Raw genomic sequence first — 21,051 nt, forward strand, 5'->3', positions numbered from 1 at the left:
TCCACCCTCCTTCTCTTAGTTCCGGTTATCGCCGATTGTCTACTTGGAAACTTGGGGGAGGATGTACAGGACTTTGACCACGTGGCCGGTCACTCTCGTGCTGTTCGCGGTGCGCTGAAGTTGTTCTTGCTTGGTGCTCCCTCCGGTAGGAATGGCGATGAACCTCAACGAGTTGGAAGCGCTGGCGGTGGAGCGGATGAACAAGCTGAAGGAGCGGAGTTTGGACCTTCGTAAGTTCCTGTTACTGAAGCTTCTTGTCATCTCCGCTCGCCGGATTCGACACAACTGGGAGGTCTCTTAATGGCTTTCCGTTCCTTACGTTCTGTTCGGAATTTCAGGTACCGTGTTTAAGCGCGGTATAAGCCTGCTTCTATCCTGAAGAACGTAGTGGTTGTCGTCTCTCCACAAAGCATGCGAAAGGGTTGGGATACTTTCTATTGACCGGCCTTAGAAATATATCCAGAAAAACCTAAAAAGAAAAGGACGCCAGGAATCTCAAGGGGCGCTCCCTACTAAAGTTTTGATACATTGGTGTCTATAATTCGATGCACATATTAGGGTATCGACAATTTGGTAGGCCTATTGGAATATTCCTATCTTCTTAGACATTCCGTACATCCTCTTATGTGGATGCAAGGCTTACATCGACTAGTTGCTGGCGCTAAATTTATGGTTGCATTTATCAGAAGACATGGGTGATAGGTTTTTCATAGTCTCTCCGATAAGCTCCGTTCTTTAAGACTCGACAACAATGCCACTACTTGAGTCCAATTTCTGTGACGTAAAATATTTTTCAAAGGTTTCTTGGCCCCACCAGATGTTTTTGATCCGCAAAAAACTAAAAGAAAAAGCTTAACTTTCAAGTGTGAGGTCAAATATTTGATTACAGTAATAAAAGCGAGTCATTCTGCAGGCTTTTCGTAATCAGATATCACCACCTCACGGGAAAAGAAATCTTGTGTGTTGAACTCTTTGTGGCCAGTGAACTGCTGGCACGAGCCAGAAAATTTGTACACCGAAACAATTTACAAACTTTTCATGACCTATCCACTCCTAACAGTGCAATTAAAAATTCCGAAAACTACCGAATTCATGTTTCTTATTTGAAGCTCAGTTTTCTTACTATTGTTGTCTTGCTGTACTCCAAGCTGTCTCTTTGGGGTCTTAATGCAGTGCTTGTTCTTTGGCAGTCAGCAAGGTATATACTTGTATTCAGTGTTGTTCAGCGATTGTTAGACATCTCAGTTAACTACAATCAAACATTTTAAAAGAAGCCCTCCGAAAATTACGTTCCATAGACCCCTTTTGTCAAACGAATTTCAGCGCATTTTCTAGTGTAAACAGTCTTCTGCTGAAATACTATTAACTTGATTACTAAAAGTTCTGAATTCTGACTAAAGTTTGCATGTCTCCCGGCTGAATGGGACTTCTTAGCAGCATTTCTGTTAACATTGGAAGGTCATGGGCGTTTAAATGTGATTGCAGCCGTTCAATAGTGCGCCCTCATCGTAATTAGTAGTAACGGCCTATTAAAGAGGCCATGAAGACAAAATACAAGTTTGGTTCATTACTGGGCCTTCTTTGCTCCGATAACGACGACACAAATTTTGTCGCAAACTACAAACAAATGTTGGACATGTTAAAAACATCCTATCAAGCAGTGGCGTCTCCAAAGCCACTATCGAGCAACATCTGTCGTAAAAATAACTTGTTTGTGTGATTAGCGGCCACCGAACTGCACCAGCCCTGGGAATAACAAATGCTAGTGGTGCCCATAGTTCTGTCTCATCGTATCACTTATATGCTGAGGTGTTGTTAATATACTGATAACTGCATTTTTGGCGCTTGTAGGTATTTTTTCAGAGAAGCGCAAAATTTAAAAAATTATGCAACTTATATTGGCTTTTTTTTTTGTTAAAAGACGTCCACGCCTGGAACACCAGATTAGCAGTAATGCCATGACGTTTACCTAATTTTCGCCCGCCCTTCTCGCGGCGTGGTATACCTAAGTGAGTACAACAACGTCATGCGCTTGACATCGCGCACGCTTACCAGGTATCGCTGTACTCACGACTCAGGTAATTGGCTCATCTTACTCAGCATCAGGAAAATAAAGCGTTTCGTCTGTCTCTGGGGCGGAAACTCACCGCTTCCCACTTGTTGACTCACGAAGCTGCTTTAAATTCCGACAAAGTAAATTTTTCTATAATTCGCCAATCTTTAAAATTATTGCACTTAGGTGAGGTAGTAATGAACTTGTGGGGGAGTAGCTCATCGTAAACAACTCCTTGCAGTGAGCTCCTGACATACTGCCCCGAAAACCGAGAACATTTCTGGGTGTTTGTTAAATTCAAGTCGTCTCATAAAATTACTAACGCTTGCCTGGTACGTGTTTTTTTTGTGTGTGTGTGTGTGTTTCTGAGGCCTGTGGTGCCCTATTCCGGCTTGCTGGGCGATAGATGTGAAAGGGCAGTTGTTTAGGATGCCAGAAATTTCGCATGCCAATGTTTTTCGTGGAAGGCCTGGCGTCGCGGCCGGCTTTGTTCAGTTGTCAACGGTTGTGTTCGCACATGGAAACCCTCATTTCCGCGAGGGCACTCAACCTGCTCCTGCAGTTTTTCACTTGACTTTTCTTACCTTTGATAAGTTCGGCGTATTCGACGGCGCGCCCACGTGAAGAGGGCATGCTCAATTATGACCCCACGGCAAAGAGGAAGTTGGTTGAGCGTTACAGGTTGTCCTCCATTGTTTGCTCTTTCCCCGGGGAAAGAGAAGTTTGACCAGGAATTCGTTCTGTCATGCATCGGAGAAACTGGTTCCTGAGAACCCATTTCTTCAGGTGCTCTTCCGTGCTACTCTGGGGTTGGTGTGACGAGCCGTTAGAGTTTTCTAGGCTTTTTTCTAGCCGGTTATTAGGCAACTATTTTTATAATCACCCATGTTTGCGTTAGAACGTCATAACAATATGTGAAGTGAATTTCTTAGGTCCCGTGCACATTTATGAGCGCCGACTGGATTAGTTCCTTGGTGGCCTATTTTCGGCAAAAAATAATTCACGTTTTCCTCGCTCTCTTTAGCTTAGGACCGTACAATGTCCGCCCGCGTCCGTTCTTGTAGCATTTATAATCGCAAAAAATCATGCAGGTACCGGGAGGATTCGAGCCTGTGTCTGGTAGACCAGAGATGGTTAGTGTCAGTTGTCTTACCCACCGGACTACGACCGTGAGTTAGTACCCGAAAGTCAAACGACTTACTCCCTCGCCTGTAACGGTGCGGAGTAGCTTAGGACCTCCTAATGTCCGTCCGCGTCCATCCGTGCGCACACCACCATCATGCGAAAATCAAGCGAAAGTCGATTTGAGCCGTGAGTTGCAGTTTCATTTAGGGAATAATCAAGGCGCAACTCATGGCTCAAATCGAATGTCACTCGGGGCGCAACTTTGATGTCATTTCGAGTCCCCGCACTCCTCACCCTCGCCATCATTCACGGAGTAGAGATGCTGCCATTTTTTTCTGCTCCCTTTTGAGGCGTGTTTCCGTAAAAAGTACCCGGTTTCGGTGTTTTAGGGTGAGGAAAGAGCCTCGCTTGACGCGAACTCTTCAACTCTGCTCTCCGATGTCGTTCAGTCACTTGTATATACTTGTGATAGTAAATACTCGTTGCCGTAGGCCGTCGTCAGCTATAGATTTTTTGCGCTGGGGCTTCGAGCTTGACCGCAGCGGCGCCATCCAGAATCGAAAGTTGATGGGTCCGAAGAAGCCGTCCACTGGGAAGTAATGTCGTTGTATTTGCAAAAACGTCGATCTTGTAATGCGTACTGCCGTGTCTATGGCTGCCGCAACAGTTGCAAAAACATCGCGGCCAAGCCGCAGTGCCGCCCCCCCCCCTTCCCACGCCAAAAAAAAAATGGCGCAGCTTGCACTTTTGGTGCAAGGCTGGAGAAACAGCAGAGCTGGGGGGACCCGGCTTCTCCCCACACTGACAGCAGATCCGAGGAGAGAGGGAGCAGAAATGGGAAGTCTATTCACGTTCTTCGCACGGCGAGCAGCAACCCAAGACTAACTTGATACTGCAGAGCTTCAGCATTCCGTACGTACGGGACCCGACTGGGTATCTACGCGTTCGTTCCGGTAGAGTGGGTTAGTTCCACCGACGGGCGGCTGGCCCCGGCTGCGCGGCAACCCGACCTATGATTTTCACCCAACCACGGGATTTCACAAAAAGCGACCGCGTATCTGCTCACTTGGCTGCAAATGTCCTCGAAAGACAAGTCTTCGGCCGCCCCTGCCACTAAATGCCTCCCCGGCCTCATCCGCCAACCACTCACACAGCTGCCCTCCTCTATTAGACGCTTGCGGGGTTCGCAGTGCTGCGCCGTCTTTTGGCACTGTTGGGGTTCATCGCCCGAGAGGGAAGCGCGAGGTCTGGGAGCTAGCCTCATTGCTATTTTGTTGATAAAGCATTTCTTCAACACGTTTTCGAACCTGTTTTGGCAGAAATAGAGCAATTAAAAAATTTCACCATCTTGCCATAGGGGACCCCTGAGTAGTTTGCGAAGCAGCTGTGGGGTCGGCTCAAGTTCCCATTAGTTTTCAGTTCGATCGCGGTGTTGTGGGAGGAGAATGAGGGGAGCGGAGTGCCCGCGCGCGTCATTTATACCACGGAGATATAGTGGCGCCCCAGCGGAGTATGCAGCGGCTACCGTCACGTCTCTAACCCTAAGCTGCTTCGCATTATCGCGCGCAGAGCCGCAGGTGTTGCCATTCGTTGCACAATCCCGGAGAGGAGACGAAAGGAGTAATGACGGTGTGGAGAGGAGATGAGGAATGCCTCGATTACTACTCATGGTTCCCCACTGGAAGATGACGACGGTGGTTGAACGTGAAGCTATCTCGTGATGGATGTTTTGGATTCCTAGGGGCATCCTGCCACAATCATCATCAGCGGTGCCTGGCCAGGCATGCGCAGTGGGGGTGTGGCACTCAGGGTTCCCCTACGGGAAGATGACGACGGTGGTTGAACGCGAAGTTATCCCGTGATAGATTCTTTGGTTGGCCAATCCCTAGAGGCATACTGCCACAATAATCATCAGCGGTGCCTTGTCAGGCATGCACAGTGGGGGTGTGGACGCCGCACAGCGGCGCCCATACAACGGCGGAGGTAACAGGCTCGATCATAAGCTGCGTCGCATCTAAAAGCACTGCAAATAAAGTTATCTATAGATGTTGTTCTTGACATAAGCGTAATATTATCTTTATTCTGAACAATGTTGACACATAGGGAGCGTATTTTAACATTTACCAAATTGAAAAATGTTTTCCTCTTAAATGGGTGATTCAAGAATCGGCTTTAACTTTTGGCCAGTTGATGAACCGAGCGACGCGCAGACACATGCAGAGAGCAGAATCTTCGCGTAGAGCACCAACAACATCTGGTAGACTGGGTGAGACAGGTAGTAAGACCCTTGGATTCCTGGACTAAGGTGACCCCACCTGGCGGTCAAACCAAAATCACTGTCTGCTCGATTAAACGTATATTCCTCCTCCTCCTCGTCCTCCTCCTCTTCCTCCTCGAGTAGCCGAATAAAGGCTATCGCCCTCAAACCCCTGCCGTTTAGCATAAGCCGAGCATTTCGTGACTGGCACGTCACTGTTTTCGGGCGAACGCTTATGGGGAAACGGGCAGTGGCAGCGCTGCAGGATCAGGGACACTTCGCCCAAGTGGATCAAACCGTCCCGGTACCGGCGGCAATTTGGAAGAGCAGGAGGAAAACGCAACCCCTGTTCTTTCCGGCTCATGAAGTCAGGGTCGGGTGGCGTGTATGCCGTTAAAACCAAGGCGAATTTTTTAACCAGGTACTCGTTTCCTGCAAGAGCTTGGCCTGTTCTAGGGCAGCATTTTCATTCCTATAGGAGGCCCATTGGATAGCCATTTGTGAATCTATGTATAGCGCACATTTTACAGCTGTGATCCCATCCCCTTGCCACTCTGATTCTTTAGGTTGCATCACCTGAAAATAGGTTGCTCCGACCAACAATCCACGTGAAACACCCTGTGTCTATTGGCGGTCCTTTTTCTTGTTTACATGGATCCCATCAAACCGGTTTAAAAGTGTACACAATAAAAATAAACAGTATTGTCTTTCCTAAAAAATTGGCTCCCATCCAAACCTCGAAGCTGGTTGGAAACCAAAGCTTTAAACGACACTCAAAACAATTGCCCATGTGACCTCACTTGAATTCACACACGTGGCTCTACAAAGAGTGAACCCAGAGATTCTGCCAGCCGTTACCTGGAATTCGCGGTGGCGGCCTCCCGAACGCAGCAGAGGCGTCGGCCATGGCCGGGCTCGCGCGGTGGACGCCGCCGCTGTAGCCCGGCCGTGAGCTTGGAGAGAGAAAACGGAGAGGAGCGTCTCTGAAGGGTGAGACAGTGGAACCTAGCCACCCTGATGTGGTAGCTCGGTGCTTCACCACCGCGCGACACAAGCGCATAAACGAAAACAATTGAGCATTTGAGCTTAGTGATTCCCATTTATACCGGTTTAAACTAGTTAGTCTAGCAGTTGTGAGAATTGCGAGAAAGTTGAGGGAACTTTTAAAATCGGTATTTATCAGAACCGGTTGAGCCTTTCGCCTTTTGTAATACCTGTTAAAACAACCGAAATAGTATTCAGGAATTTAGCAAACGGAGTCCCATTCGCGGCAAGCAGTGCACAAAAGGTAGCGTTTCTCATGCGGCTAGATGTCTGTATGTGGCGTCTACGTTTTGTTTTCCGCCCTGCAAGCACATCCTTAACGTATGTGTGCCGTACGACCACTTAATTCCGTCGGGTCCTGGTTACCCAGGTGGTGCTTTCGAACATGTTAATAAAGCCTTGCGAAGGAAGCGCGCAATCGACGCGAAGCTTGGCCAAAACAGGCCCAAAATAACCGTCGCAACGGCAAACGACAAAGCTGTCCCGCCGACGCAGCCGCTGATGTGAGCTGGCACCTGCGTGCGGGAAACGCGGAATAACCATTCGCCATGGCATCTGCGCTGTCCTACGTGAGCGAAAAACATCATTTCCCTTAGAGAGAAAAACTTTTTGTACAAGGCAGTTAAGAGGGCGGGGTGGCCGGTGTCATGAGCCTGGCGGCGACAGCGGTGGCTCGGTTCACCAGGGAGATTTGCATCCCCGGATCCGAGCTACCCAGCGCCCCCTCCCACTGCTCGTCACACGCTATTGAGGGGAAGGGATCATTAGGACATGCCCACATGGAGTGCGACACGGTGGCTAGAGCCCCGCACGAAGGGCAGTTGGGGGAGGTAAATAGTGGGGGGTGAATATGGTGCAGCACTGCACGACATGGAAGAGTGTCGGTCTGCAAGAGCCGCCATGTGCGTTCCTGGGAGTTATTAAGGCTGACATGAGCGGGGGGAAACGCGCGGCGGGAGAGACGGTAGTGTAGGACCAAGTCGTGATAGCTGAGGAGGCTATCTCGAGCCGATCTGGCACCGTGAGAGGGTACAAGGCTGGGGCCCGCTCGGATAGTGAGTTCTCAAACAGTAGCATGGGCCGCCTCGTTACCCCCCACACCGCTGTGGGCTGGGGTCCAGATCAGTTCTATCGGGGTGTTGGATGGATTTTTGGAGATAATTTGGAGGGCCTGCGGGGTTATTACACCCCGGGCGAAATTTTGAACGGCCGTCTTCGAATCAGAGATTACGATTGCAGGGGCTGGCCGTTGAGTTAAGGCTAGTGCAATTGCCGTCTCTTCCGCCATCGCGGGACAGGTGGTACAGACGGAGAGGGAGGCGACATGGGGGGGGGGGGGGGGCAGTAATTTGGTCGGTCGACTACTGCCACTGCGTATGCGGCGTGGTGTCGATAGTCCGTCCCGTCGACATTAAGTATGCCTGTATTTATTGGAAAGCGCCGGCACAGCTCTCGTGCTCTATGCTCCCTGCGACCTTTGTGATGAATGGGGTGCATATTGCGCGGTATGGGGCGGACTATAAGACACGCATGCGTATCGCGAGGAATGGGAAGTCTTATCAGTTATTAAAGGGGCGTGCAGCTTCAGACGATCTAGTATGTGCCTTCCGGTGGAGGTGGCCGAAAGCCTCCGCAGTTGATTAATATGATGTGCTTCCACGAGTTCCTCCGCGGTATTATAGACCCCCAGACGTTCGAGTCGAGCAGTGGATGCGTGCATGGTCACTTGTAACGCCGCCTAATAAGCTTGTCTAATGAGGCAATTTTCTGCAGATCGGTTTTTGTTACATAAAGATAAAGGAGTGAGTAGGTGATGCGGCTTATCAAGAAAGCCTGTACGAGCTGGAGTCTTTATTTCTCCTTAAGTCCTTTTTGGCGGGTGGTTATTCGTCGAATTAGGCGGAAAGTTTGGTTTACATGCGATGTAATTTGTGATATAAATTGAGTGTGATCTGTTACGCTGTATGAAATGACCAAGAATTTTAACACTTCCTACTGTTGGGACGGTGTTGGTCCCAATCTGAATTTTTGTGTCCGGTGGAGCTTCCGATCTACGCTTCGCGGGTAGAAGGAGCTGAGATTTCTGAGGTGAACAGTTGAGTCCTGCCGCACCCCCCTCCTCGACAACCACCTGTGCACCAGCTTGTAGGGCTTCTATGAGGGCATCGCTACCACTCGGTACCCAGAGTGTAATGTCATCCGCGTACAGGCTAAAGTGAAGGTGCGGGATTCTTTCCAACCTCTTGGGGATGTTGAGGAGGGCGAGATTAAACAAAAGCGGAGACAGTACGGCGCCCTGCGGAGTGCCGACTGAGGGGAGTTCAACAACGTCTGATGTGACGTCTCCGACCTGAATAATTGCAGTGCGAGACGTGAGGAAGTCCCTGACGTAGTTCTAAGTACGTTCTCCAGGGGAGGCTGTTGCCAGCCCTTGCAAGATTGCCTTGTGTGATACCCGGTCAAATGCCTTCGTGAGGTCTACGGCAAGTACAGCCGCCGTGTCCATTTTGACGGAGGGGTAATAACTTCCCGGGATAGTTGAAGAAGAATATCCTGAGTGGACAATCCTGATATAAAGCCAATCATGGAGTGAGGAAGAAAATTAGTAGAGTTGAGATAATTCATTTGACCTTCTCGTCGCTGTTAACAAGGGCCAAGCGCGCATTCTGCCAATCTCATGCACCTGTATTTGAAAGCTTTGCAAGAAACAAACGCTAAGAAACTAATTTCTTTCACACCCGAGAAATACAAATTATTATTTCTAAATTAAGGAGATAATACTTTTCATAAATGCCTAGTTCGAGCCAGAAACTCCTCTGCCCCTTTAAATAGCAGCGTAGTTAGTGATGAATCAATTTATAATACATACCAATTCCCGGTCACTCCGTTTAGCTGGAACAGGAATTTAGCAACGTGTGGTGCCCTAAAAATTGAACGCCCCCCCCCCCCATACGCCGACGAAGCCTCAAAATCCAAAAGACTGACAGCGCTCTGTCTTTTGGATTTTGTCTCTGTAAAAGGCTGTGCCTCTGTTCTTACTTCCTTGTTAATAGAGTGTAGTTATCCACCCCCGAGCATACATACGTATTTTTCAAACTTGGATGGAACAGTTCGGAATTTAGGTCACAACGGTGCAGTGGTTTCGTTATAGGTTTTGTATTACAAACAGCCAATTAAAGTTAGAGCCCGGCAAAAGTACGGTTTTTATTCGTTTTACTTTTTGTTGGCTTCGTTAATGTAGGCAACAGTACGATAGGTGAAATAAGGTTACCCTAATAAAAGCCACGGCTTTTAGGTGAACCAGTTTAAAATCATTTAAGTGAGCGAAATAGGGCCAGTTTGGTAGTTACGAAAGGTAAGGCTGCTGTACTGGGGGGATTAAAAGAAATACGAACAACGGAGCACACCACCTCCGACGCATGCTGCACCGTCTGGCTGCACTGTCCATAACTGCGCGAATGCTTAGTTCTTTCAGAGCGTTGGAGGGTGTGTACTGCTGTTCGGGTAAATACTTGATAAAGAAGCGACATCGGTCATTTATATTTAGGCGCCTTTTTATGCAATGTCGGCACTGAGCATCCTGTTATCTACTTAATTCAGGAGCAAGCGCAGAGCAGCCTGATTGCTGCTAGAATGATGACCAACGATCATCGTACTCAGTGGCGACGCAGCTTGAAGCGGTGCCTCAAAGTAAGCGACCCGCATCATTTCTTGATCAAGCATTTCCCATAAATGTAAGCCACACTCTCACACGCTCTCGAAGAAGTGCGCATGCGCGCAGTGTACTCACTTTGCAGCCTGATGGTGCAGCATGTGTCGGAGGCTGTGCGCTTCGTTGTTCGCTTTTCTTTTAATCCTCCGTGTACAGGTTCAGCTAAAAGTAATTGGAACGCGGTCTCGTAAATGTACAGCAAGTTATTCTTCCGGAAACTACCTGGCTACATGGGTGCGCGTTTAAAGAAGTTCTGTCGAATAGAAAAAGCTTCTTGTAAACCGGTAGTGGCTGTAACAACTCAAGTAAGATAATATTCACAAATCCTTCTTCCAATTATTTATAACGGCACCTGTACATCACTTTACTAGAAACCTTATAGTGACGATGGTGGACAATATCGTACACAGCGTTCTGTGTATTCCTCTTCAGATGACATACTGCTACGATTAGGGCTATTTCAAGCCATGAATCCTACCTCCCAATGACGTTTCCTAGATAATCCCCCGTGCCCTTGGCAATACTGTTGATTAGCCTTGTCAGATATACTAATATTTTGGTAGAACATGTTCACATGTTTTATTTGGTAGCACAAGGTACCGAAATAAACACCATAAAAATTTTATTTTAGCTGAAACTTGGTACTCTTTCAAAAGCATGCGGAAGTACTTACAGAAAGTGGGCAGTTGATGCGGCTCATAGGGCTGCGTGCGAACTCCTGCCCAGCTGGGAGCCTCACTTCGCTCCGGCGCCACTTCCACATCCCCGCTGATGTATGCTGGCAGGCTAGCACTGCAAAAAACAAAAATAATAGTAGAGGTGTTGCTCTATGCAAACTTTAATTCGCCGCCCAAATATGCTATTTAGCAGCCCGTTCGTTCCTGGCATTTCACGCACCTATGTCAGATGCGCTCTTCGACGAAAAACCCTTCCTCCACGCAACCGCTTTAGCGTAACGGCCAGTTAATGTCCCCCAAATTTCCGCAGAATCGGCCAATCACACGAACCGATTACTGAACTCGGGAGCATCCTATGTGGCGAACTTCAGCCCACCGAAACGAAGGAGAGGTTGTAAGCACCAGCAAAGTTCAAGAAAAAGAAAATACGATCCAAAACACGGTGACAAGAAACACTGACAACTCGACGTTTTCAACTTAGGCCAAAATAAATAGAGAAACACAAAATACTGAACTCTCCAAGAGCCGAGTGCCACAGTTTCTTGATGCATTTTTGAGTTCATACCGGCATCTACTTACATTTTCTGTTCTAAGTATTGTGCCATTTGTTTCACAACCGATTTCTTTTTTTAGGATCCGAATGCTTCCTACGCACGGAAATTTATTTGTGTTTCACTGAACTTAAGCGCAATTTCAAAAGAAGAATTACCGGACTGCTTTTAACACTTGCGGGGAGCGCATACGTTCAGGACCCTTATCGTTGGACTCTTATGGCGGTTTTAGAAAGAGCAATCATGATACTTTCGTCCCCTCGGCGTTCTACTGTCGCAACCATTATTCGGATCTGCTACAAGCAATTCGCCGCGCAAGAAGCTCCGTCACCGCAAGTTGCAGTAATTCTGTCGTGACGAAAAGTTGGATCAAAAAAAGGCGAGCTGCCCTACTAACATCACAAAATATTTAAAGTATCGAAGGCTAGAAACGTAACCTCAACCTACCTCCCAGTTGTGCCGTATTTTGGCGGTTGTCCTGAGCAGGGTCCGAAGCAGAAGCCACTTTCGCAGGTCGAGGCTGCGAAGCTTGAGCTCCTGGATCTTCCGAACAGCCAGCACTTCGGCCTGGTTCACGTTCAGGGCCATTATTACACACCGCACACCACTTCGATCAACCGCGACGCTTCAGAAATGACGGGCTGTAGACGCAGTTCCCCAAAACCGCGTTTCTACACACTACGCTCGCTACCATAAACAAGTCAAAGCTTCTCCGTCCAATGGGTAATGCAAATCTTAATAACGATCTTCATCACGAGCCTCTAAACTTGCAGCGTTAACATGCGCGTAGAACTGCGCTGTAGAATGGTAAAGAATAACACGACAGCGTTCAATGATTTCGACTCTCGGCGATTTTACGGTTAAACGATAGAAAAATGACAGTTAGAGTAAAACGCACCCACGACAATCATTCTATGAAGAATCCACCAAAACATGACACGTGACTATCAGAGAATTAGATAAGTGCTGTGTGACGTATGTTATTTATTCAAAGCTTTGTCACTTCTGCTATACCTGCTTCAAGATTAGCGATTACGAAGGTGTCTTATGTGCGTGCAACGTTAAATTGTGACAAGGAAAATGCGCCCCGTGTATATTCTTCTGCAAATCATGTCGGTCTTGTGCCGTCCCTTCAACGTAACACGCACTGAGAAAGATGTAAATTTATATCGTATTCTGTGGTAAGAGGCTGTCCTCTCTTTGCTTCTCCAACCTCATGCTTCTTCGTTTTCTCTCTCGCTCCTTTCCGGGTTAATGATATGGCGACTTTCTTATTGCTATTTTCCCACGCTCCCGCTACTCGGGAGTTCCGTGAGAATGCGTAAATTGCCTCTTGTATTTTAACGAGTTTTTCTTTTAATTTGCTACCGTAAAAACAAACTGCCCCTCCGATCAAACGACAACGATGGGGGAACACGAAGCATTCCCGAATCAGGCCCAACACTAAACTAACCAACCGTGAAGCGGGCGGACCCTATTTATTTTGGATGATTAGTATCGTGGTTACACGGTTTCTGCGCGCGGGTCCGCAGGCTACTGATACGGGAATTCTATGGCGGCTCCCCTTAGCGTTCAACCACCATCTTCTTTAGACGCAGGAGTGAATTATTATAATTTAATGCTTATGCACCCCTCTCTGCTTCTACCACACCGGAATGGTGCAGTCGGAAAGATGTCGGTTTCTTAACGCGAGGGACCCAGGTTCGATTCTGACTGCGGGAAGTGTTTCAATTTTTCTTCCCTTCGTCCATGGTCATATCGTCAGCAAAAAAGTTTTTTTGCGGTGCGTTTTGGCGATTGCAGTCTTGGTGGGGATTCCGATTCCCCGAATCGCCTGCGGTGTGGCGCAGTAGTGAGCTCTCGTATCCGGCAGCCGTTGCACTTTATTCACGCCAGAGAATGGTCTTCTCCGAACGATTCTATAGCGTACTAGAAAAAAAAAACAATGGAGAGCATGGGTCCTTTTTGCCATGAAAAAATTGTATGGAGTGCAGGCGTTTCGCAGACAACTTCTGTTGCAACCAGCGCCCCCTATATATTTTTAAAATCAACGTAAACAGCTATTTGACAGGTTTTATAACCCTTTATATCATAAAATATAGAAATGAGACTATTTATGGCAATAAATGAGGGTTAATGTAACAAACAAAACTTCTTCAACCAACTGGTATGCAGCTGCCACCATCGATGGTCACCGCTTATGACAAGTGTTCCACAGTAGAGATATTCATTGCAAAAGGGATCCCGCTATTTGGAACCGAACGATACACCTCTCTCTTATACACTCTTAGAAATAAGGGTGAGAAAAAGGAGGAAATCCTGCTTTTCCTCCCTAGCGCCCGTCCGTTCCTCCCCTGCAATGATGAGACGTTGCGCGCCCTCTTTCGGAAGCCTTCAGAAGGAGAGAATTTTCTTCCTCCGGCGACGAGGGGAGAACGACGGGGGGGGGGGGGGGGTGGAGTCAGTGGACGACTCTTCATCGTATCTCGGTTGTCTCGGTTGTTTAGAGTGCGCGGTTTCGTTGCGTCCCCCCACCAGCCCTACGGACATTGCTGAGTCGCCACTTAAACCAAAGATTTCTTTATATGTGCCTGCAGGACAAAATCCAGTCGAGCACGGAGCGTGCCCGGGAAAGTTTATTGTTCTTTTTTCCGCTTTGTCCGCCGACGTCAACCGAGTACAATGACATGTGCGGTAAAGATGCGTAGTGTTCTGTTTTTTTCCGGGTGGAAATAAAATGTCGTTGGCTGGACCACCTGCACTGCTTTTGTCCGTCTCATGCTAATCTTGTGCTGTGTGTGTAAACACAGCCGTGTAAATTAACAAGGCTGCAACCGTTCGATTCCCGGCAGCGGCGGCCACTATTCCGATGGAGCCCATGAGCTAAACCACACGTGTGTTGGAGACTTCGGCGCATGTTAAAGATCCCCAGGTGTTCGAAATTAATCTGGAGCCCTCCACTCCGGCGCGCCTCATCGCCTGCGTAGCATCGGTGCGTAAAACCCAACAATCAATCAAGGCTGCAACCGTAACGGCGATAGGCGTTAAGAGAGGCGCAGCTGCTGCGAACCTTCCGCTCGACAGTTAGGGGCCAGCTAGTGCACGGCGGACGCTTTGCTGCTCATTCTCCGTGTTAATCGCCTGAGACTATAGCACAAAGTACATTCCGGGCGTGCACTATTCGGAATTCAAAGGGAAACGGTAAGGTGATAAGTATAGTGCGCAGCCTTCTAAGGATTCTGTTAGGTTCGCAAAACGGAAAAAGAAGAGACAAACACTAAACGGGAAGCTTCTCTCTCAAAGAAAAAGGCGTCCAGTCATGTTTTTCTTTTCGAGGCAAGAGCAGTTATTTGGCAGCGCTGACTAGGGTTCGCCCAGTCTTTTTCCAACAATACAAAAGGCACCGCAAAGAAAAGTTTAACGTTATGAAGTTTATTGGGTAGCGTGGTGTGAAATACAGCTATACCTCATTGTGACAGTGCCAATGAAAGTGGTACATATGCAAAGCAGGTGAAGATACTTGTGCCATAAATGTGGAGCTATCTGTGTGGCCAGAAAGCAGCCATGGCCATTCCACCAGAGAGGGATAGTTTTGTGTGCCTCCTACACTGGGCTGGCCACTGGTTTTCATTACGCAGTGAAGAAACCAGTGTCAGTGTTACTGAGTTACATCCCCCAGATTATGATTGCAATGTTGTACCAGCGCCCAAATTGTTCGCATTACCTGCCGACAGCTGACTATGATGGAAAAACAATTTGTTTGCTCCCACACTCTGTAAGGGCCCTAAAGCCAGCCAATACAGGAGCAGGTTAACAGAATCATGTACCCATGCAGTCCACAAGCTGAAGACATCCACACACCTCCAATCCGTTTTGCAACATTACTCAGAGGACTGACTAAGTGGACAAAACTAGGTATAAACAATACTTAGCCTCGAAATGGCAGCTTTAAGGCCCAAACGCCTTAGGTTCATCCAGCAACCAACAGATCAACCCGAGTTCATAGCAGCATTTAGCAAGCTCTTGGAATGTGCTACTGTGCAAGTCAGTGAGACCAGGGGGAACGAAAGTCTTGTACCCTCACAGACGTGCATCTGTCTGATCAGTTGCTGCTTGCCTCAGACTTCGCTACAGAAAAAAAACTAATCCAAGTCCAGCAGAATGAAACTGTGAAGAATTATCAGTTCGACCTAAATTGCTAGGAGACTAAACACCACAATGCAATGCGAGAGGTACGGGGATTGGTACCCTGCACCTTCACCACTAACACGTACAGCAAACACGCGTTTGGGGGGTGACCTTAGGCTTTAGTAATATCAAGAGCGTCAGTACATAACCATCTCATCCAAGAAGCGTTAGCAGCTAGAACAAGCCACTAACGCAAGATTTTATTATGATTATGTGTTCCCAGGTAGCATTCCTTCATTGTCATCATCTTGACTGTGGGGTCTGGCATCAAAAGTTCATTCACATGCCTGCCTTCGCCATCTTCCATCCTTGGAATTACAAAATCACAGACAGTATTCATTATCAAAATTTATGGCTAAGAACGTTATTGCAACCTTAGCATCCCAGTACAAACTTCTAAACAAGCCTTCAAAGCAGAAATGTTTGCATAAATGTGGTAGATGTAGCCGCCAACATAAATGCTTGAACTGCTACAACACAAGCCACAACAGTTTTGTTTGCATGGTAATAGCAAATGAACAGCCTACTGCAACCACTAGAGTCGCCTTTTCCTGCATGAAATCTTTCTGAAAAGCGCAGCAGTTAGCAACACTTCACTGCGCTTCAGCATAAACGAAAGTTCGGATATAACAGTTGCCTCTAATGCTATGAACAAACCATTTTTACAAAAGTACAAGCTTGACATACCCCCAGAGAGGCTATGTGGATTACATGGCGCATCGTTATATGTTAAAACACCGTTAAATGTTCAAGGAATTCTTTTTGCACACACATAATTCAAGATAATTTTAAAGGATTTAGTGCCAGTGAAATTGGCGCTGCATATTTTTGTCTTGTTAAAAATCAACCATTTGGTTTAACCAGCAGGCACTATGTTAAAAAAGAAAAAAACTTTCTTCCCCCTCATGCAGATACACTCAGCTCCAACGTCTGCACACTGCACTAAACAGGGGATCACAGGCGTGCACAGTACTGTATACTTTTAAAACCTGAAAAAAAAATATTCACCCAAGAAAAAGTAACAGGGCACATAATTACGTGACAAACAGCAACCGCAACAACTACATTTTTTGAAAAATGTCTCGCTAGCAAACACTGTCGCCAGAGCGAAAGGGCACCGCATTCGACCGGTGTGTTTGCACAAGGCTTTCATAGCAAAAAGAAAAATGACCTGAGGGCCTCGGATGGCAGATCCGGCAAGTTTCTAGGGGCTACAGCTGCTCCATGGGCCATGGCCCAAGTGCCAGTCCTCCAAATTGGTGCATAAGCCTGATGCACTGGGAGGCGCAAAATGCTGTTCCATGACAATCCCACATGGTCCACGAAATAAGGAGTTGCAGAGATTTCGGGTATTTAGTTTTTGCCAGCTCTTTGTTGTCTAAATCGGTGCTGCTGAGCCGTGCTCCTGCACTAAGAGCGCTTGGCAGTGAGAAAGGCAGAGTGAGAACAAGTGAATCGCTGTGGGGCGCATGAAATGTGAGGTGGTGCAAAGACGACAACGCCTATTCTGAGCCTGACTCAATGCACATAACATTTCATTGTTCTCGGATAAAAAAGACTGGTGATGATAAACATGTGGAGATGGGCATAGAAGGGGAAACTGAGGGGGGGGGGTGCTGTAAGCATCTGAGGGAGGGTCCCAGCACCCACAGCACCCCTCTGGATCTGCCACCGAGAGGCGTGCCGGGAAATTGAACAAACTTCATTTCAGGCGGGCAATATGTGCATCTGGGCAGTCGACAACGTAGCTATTCAAACGGGACATCATGAAGTTACACTTGCTGCACATCTATGCTTACGTGCTACCTGGGGAATCTGCTGTCCTTCCACCCTGTAGTGGTGGGAGCACTTGCAAGAAGTTACCCTGATCCTGTCGTGTGATCCATAGAAGTTTAGCACCAGAATACTGCCAACGGAGAACGACTGCAGTATTGGAAGGACTAGCAAGCTGAAGGACGAGCAAACATCCAGAACTGTTGATGTTGAAAATAAAGATTTGATGCACATGATTTATTTCGGTTTCCCTCAAGTACGTCTCACTTTTTGCCATTTTTGAAAAACACGATCACCATGTTGGTGCAACATCTCAGGGGGGTACTGAAATGTCTTTGCTGCAAAATCAGTGCTCCAAAAAGCAAATACACACCTTCTGTAACACTAAGTCAATAAACATGGTATTGGCTCCAGCACCAAGCTCATAATGGCTGCCCGAAACATGAACCACCAACATCGAAAGTCAAGTTTGTGGATTTGTGTGACTGTCAGCTAATCTACTTGACAAACTTCAGACCCAAAGTATCTGACCGAATCACTTTATTGAAAATTGATGATGAGCTGAAGGCAGGATTTCAGCTAAAGGCTACCACAGCAAGAATACTTTAAAGCATGAAAAAGCTCCCGACTTCTCTTTTCTTATGGCTGTAAGACCTGAGGAAGTACAGAGTTTCACTCGGCATCATACTGTTCAAGCAGTACAGTGACACGTGGAAGGGAATAATATATATGTCACAGGCAATGACCAACAGAGAAAATAATATTGCCATATCAAAATTTAAACTACCTTCTAATGTCTTTCGAGTCCTGAGCTCATCACAATTCGCGAGTTTCTTCAGTAGGCTGAAAACCCTAACGGTTTTTTGGCTAGGCACAACTTGCTCATTATGGTTTGGGACAACTTGATGAAGTTTGAAAACAATCATTGTGGCCACTACTTTGAGTCAAATAACTCTAAAAGGCTTCACACGGGTCACCGAAGGAAGCAGCCTGGTTGCCAGGCATAAAAGACAGCTTTTAACCACCACAGTGGTTCAGTGGCTGAAGCGTTGTGCTGCTGAGCCCAAAGATGCAGGTAGTACAAGACTCAAATTATCCCCAGAAACCACATCGCTGTAGAATAACGGCACACCTATCATGGTCAGTAGTTTTATACCGAAGCTGATGCAATAAATGTGGTGTTCGAGTAAGCCCCACCTCGTCTCATCTCTTGTTTGTCACCTCGACAAACAATATTAGAACAGCGCGCTCGATTCCCAGCCATGGTGGCCACTTTTCTAATGGAGGCGAAAAGTGAAAACACTCGTGTGCTCGAGATTTTGGCACACATTAAAGATCCACAGGCAGTCAAAATTAATCCGGAGCCCTGCACTATGGCGCGCCTCATCGCCTGCATTGCGTCGGCATGTTAAACTTCGTAATCACTCAATCAACAACGCACAGTGACCTACAACGCCAATAGAAGAGAAAACACCCAGCAACCAAGTAGTCTACAACCAAGGTAATAACAAATAAAATATCTGAACATTTTGGCACAAATAAGTAGAAGGCAATGTTCGATAAAATTAAGTTCTGACTTTCATGTCAGTCTGGTGCACAGGGCATTACACAGGAAAAAAAAGGAAAAATACATACACAGAACACACAAGGTTATACATAACACAGCAAGAACGATTACTGAGGAAAGATGTGCTTAGCTGTATCTCAGAATGTAGCAGGGTATGAAGCTTGAACCATTTAAAATAAAATCTACTGCCACCAAGCGGAAAAAAACAAACGTGACGTGCAAGGCAGTGCATAGTTGCAACACAAACACGGGGTTATAACAAAAAATAACCTACTCAGCAAAAATGCATCGGTCCACAACAAGCAATATGTACACACAAAAACTACCCAATAACTGCATAATGGGTCCAAAAAACAATCTGTACACACAAAAACCATTCAAGCACTGCGTAGTGGGGCACAACTTCACACAAGTCAGCGTAGTAGTAGAGATCAAGTGGGTAGTAGTCAAAGTCATGATCTGGTATAACTGCCACAAAGCCATTGCCGTCTTTCGCAACATAAGAGCTCCTGTGCTCACTGCAATACTGAGTAGTGAGTTTCTGACAAAGGAGTACTAATGTGCTGCTGTAAACCAGAAGTTTGTCAATTTTGAGAAACTGAGGAACATCGTGTTCTATGCTGTGCACAAAGACGTCCCCGACTCGGTAGTGGCAGCTGTTCCAGCAAGCAGTTGCCACAGAGGAAAGCTCTGCCTCTGATGGTATGTCAGGAACAGCTGCCTGTTGTTCCTGTGTAAGGCTTGTTGCCTGCAACGGCTTGGCTGCAGTTGTTTCGAGTGGACCGTCGAACATCCTCCCAGAGAGTTCATAGGCTTGGAGTAGCTGATGCCACGTTGAAAGTGTGAGTCAGCATATGTTGCGGAAGTTGTTCACTTTAGAAGCGATGCTTTTAAAGTACGAGTGCTTCGCTTCAAACCGCATGCCCCAGAACCGCCATGGTGGCCCAAACTGCAACAAATACTTCGGGCAGTGCACCAAATATTGGAATTTGGGTGTCACAGCAGCTGACGGGTACTGCACTCTGTACAGCTCCAAGAATTCTGCAACTTTAACTTCGAGGTAGGCAGCACAGTCCCTGGGAATCCTTTCAGCCAGGATGATGTCGACTACTTGCCGATAAGACAGATATACCTTCGAGTGATTGTTTCCTTCAGGAATTTTGTCTGCAAACAGTTGAGGCAGTAGTCTGAAGAGGCACCATATCTGGCTAGCTGTACCTTTAAGGTTTATCTTTCCTGATAAAAACGTCTCCTTTACTGGGACAGGCTTGGACTTTCTATCATGAAAGCCATAATTGAAGGCTGTAACCTGGTCGACGTCTGTTTTGAAAAGAACCTTGTCTTTGATGAGGCCGGCCAGGACAAGGCGTAGCACACGTGCAACCCCCCTTCTAGAATGGCATGCATAGCATCAGGGGGAAGTTGGCTGAAAATGTGAAATTGACTCACTGCTTGCAGGGGAGGGACACTTGCAATGCCATAGAGAAACCCATTCGTGTCTGGGTCGAGGGCATATGCCTCCAGGTGGCTCTTGTGTGCACTGCTTGTTCGTTCAGTGCAATCATCCTCACTTCGCAGCCATTTCAGATCTGCATGCCGAACTAAGCAATGACGGCAAATGCGACCTTTGCTGAAGCAAGCATTTCAGCCTGCCAGATGGTGCATAGAGAGGTTGCCTCCACAGATTGCCACAGTCACTACAGAAAAATGTAGGTCTTTGCCCTTGATCCCATGTTCGTGGACGAAGTTCAAGCCTTCCACTAGTGGGGCCACGACTTTTTCCAAGCCATGCCGCATTACAGCCTTGTATGTTGCCAGAAGTAGAAGTTGGATGGCATTCAGTTTGGAGCGGTGGCGTGGGTGCAAGTTCCAGAAGAAAAATATACTGCCAAAATTTTGTGCTTTCCAGCAGCACATCCAAGAGGGTTTGTTATTTCCAGCTCGTCCGTGTACAGCAGCAGCAATATTGTGTCGTGACTAGAGTCACTGGTGAGCTGTTTTTAAAGAAGCCACCGTCGAATATGTCCGACAGCATATGTGGTGACCTTGAGTTGGGCTGCATGAAACATTCCAACATTTCTTCTGAGTGCAGAAAGGTTGACAG

General features: G+C 47.2%; 1 long non-coding RNA gene across 1 annotated transcript in view; it reads right to left on the reverse strand.

Annotated features, from left to right (window-relative positions):
• Nucleotides 1-12,337, reverse strand: part of LOC144145585 (uncharacterized) — a 31,797-nt gene extending 19,460 nt beyond the window's left edge. The window contains exons 1-3 of the long non-coding RNA XR_013317528.1: nt 11,867-12,337; nt 10,865-10,983; nt 6,294-6,388 (exon numbers count right to left, since the gene is read on the reverse strand). This is a non-coding gene — a long non-coding RNA (uncharacterized LOC144145585). The remainder of the gene's footprint in view (nt 1-6,293; nt 6,389-10,864; nt 10,984-11,866) is intronic.
• Between the last annotated feature and the right edge of the window lie 8,714 nt (nt 12,338-21,051).

This window comes from Haemaphysalis longicornis, unplaced genomic scaffold (assembly GCF_048455015.1).
Source record: "Haemaphysalis longicornis isolate Haplotype H1 unplaced genomic scaffold, Haemaphysalis longicornis Haplotype H1 scaffold_7, whole genome shotgun sequence".
NCBI lineage: Eukaryota > Metazoa > Arthropoda > Arachnida > Ixodida > Ixodidae > Haemaphysalis > Haemaphysalis longicornis.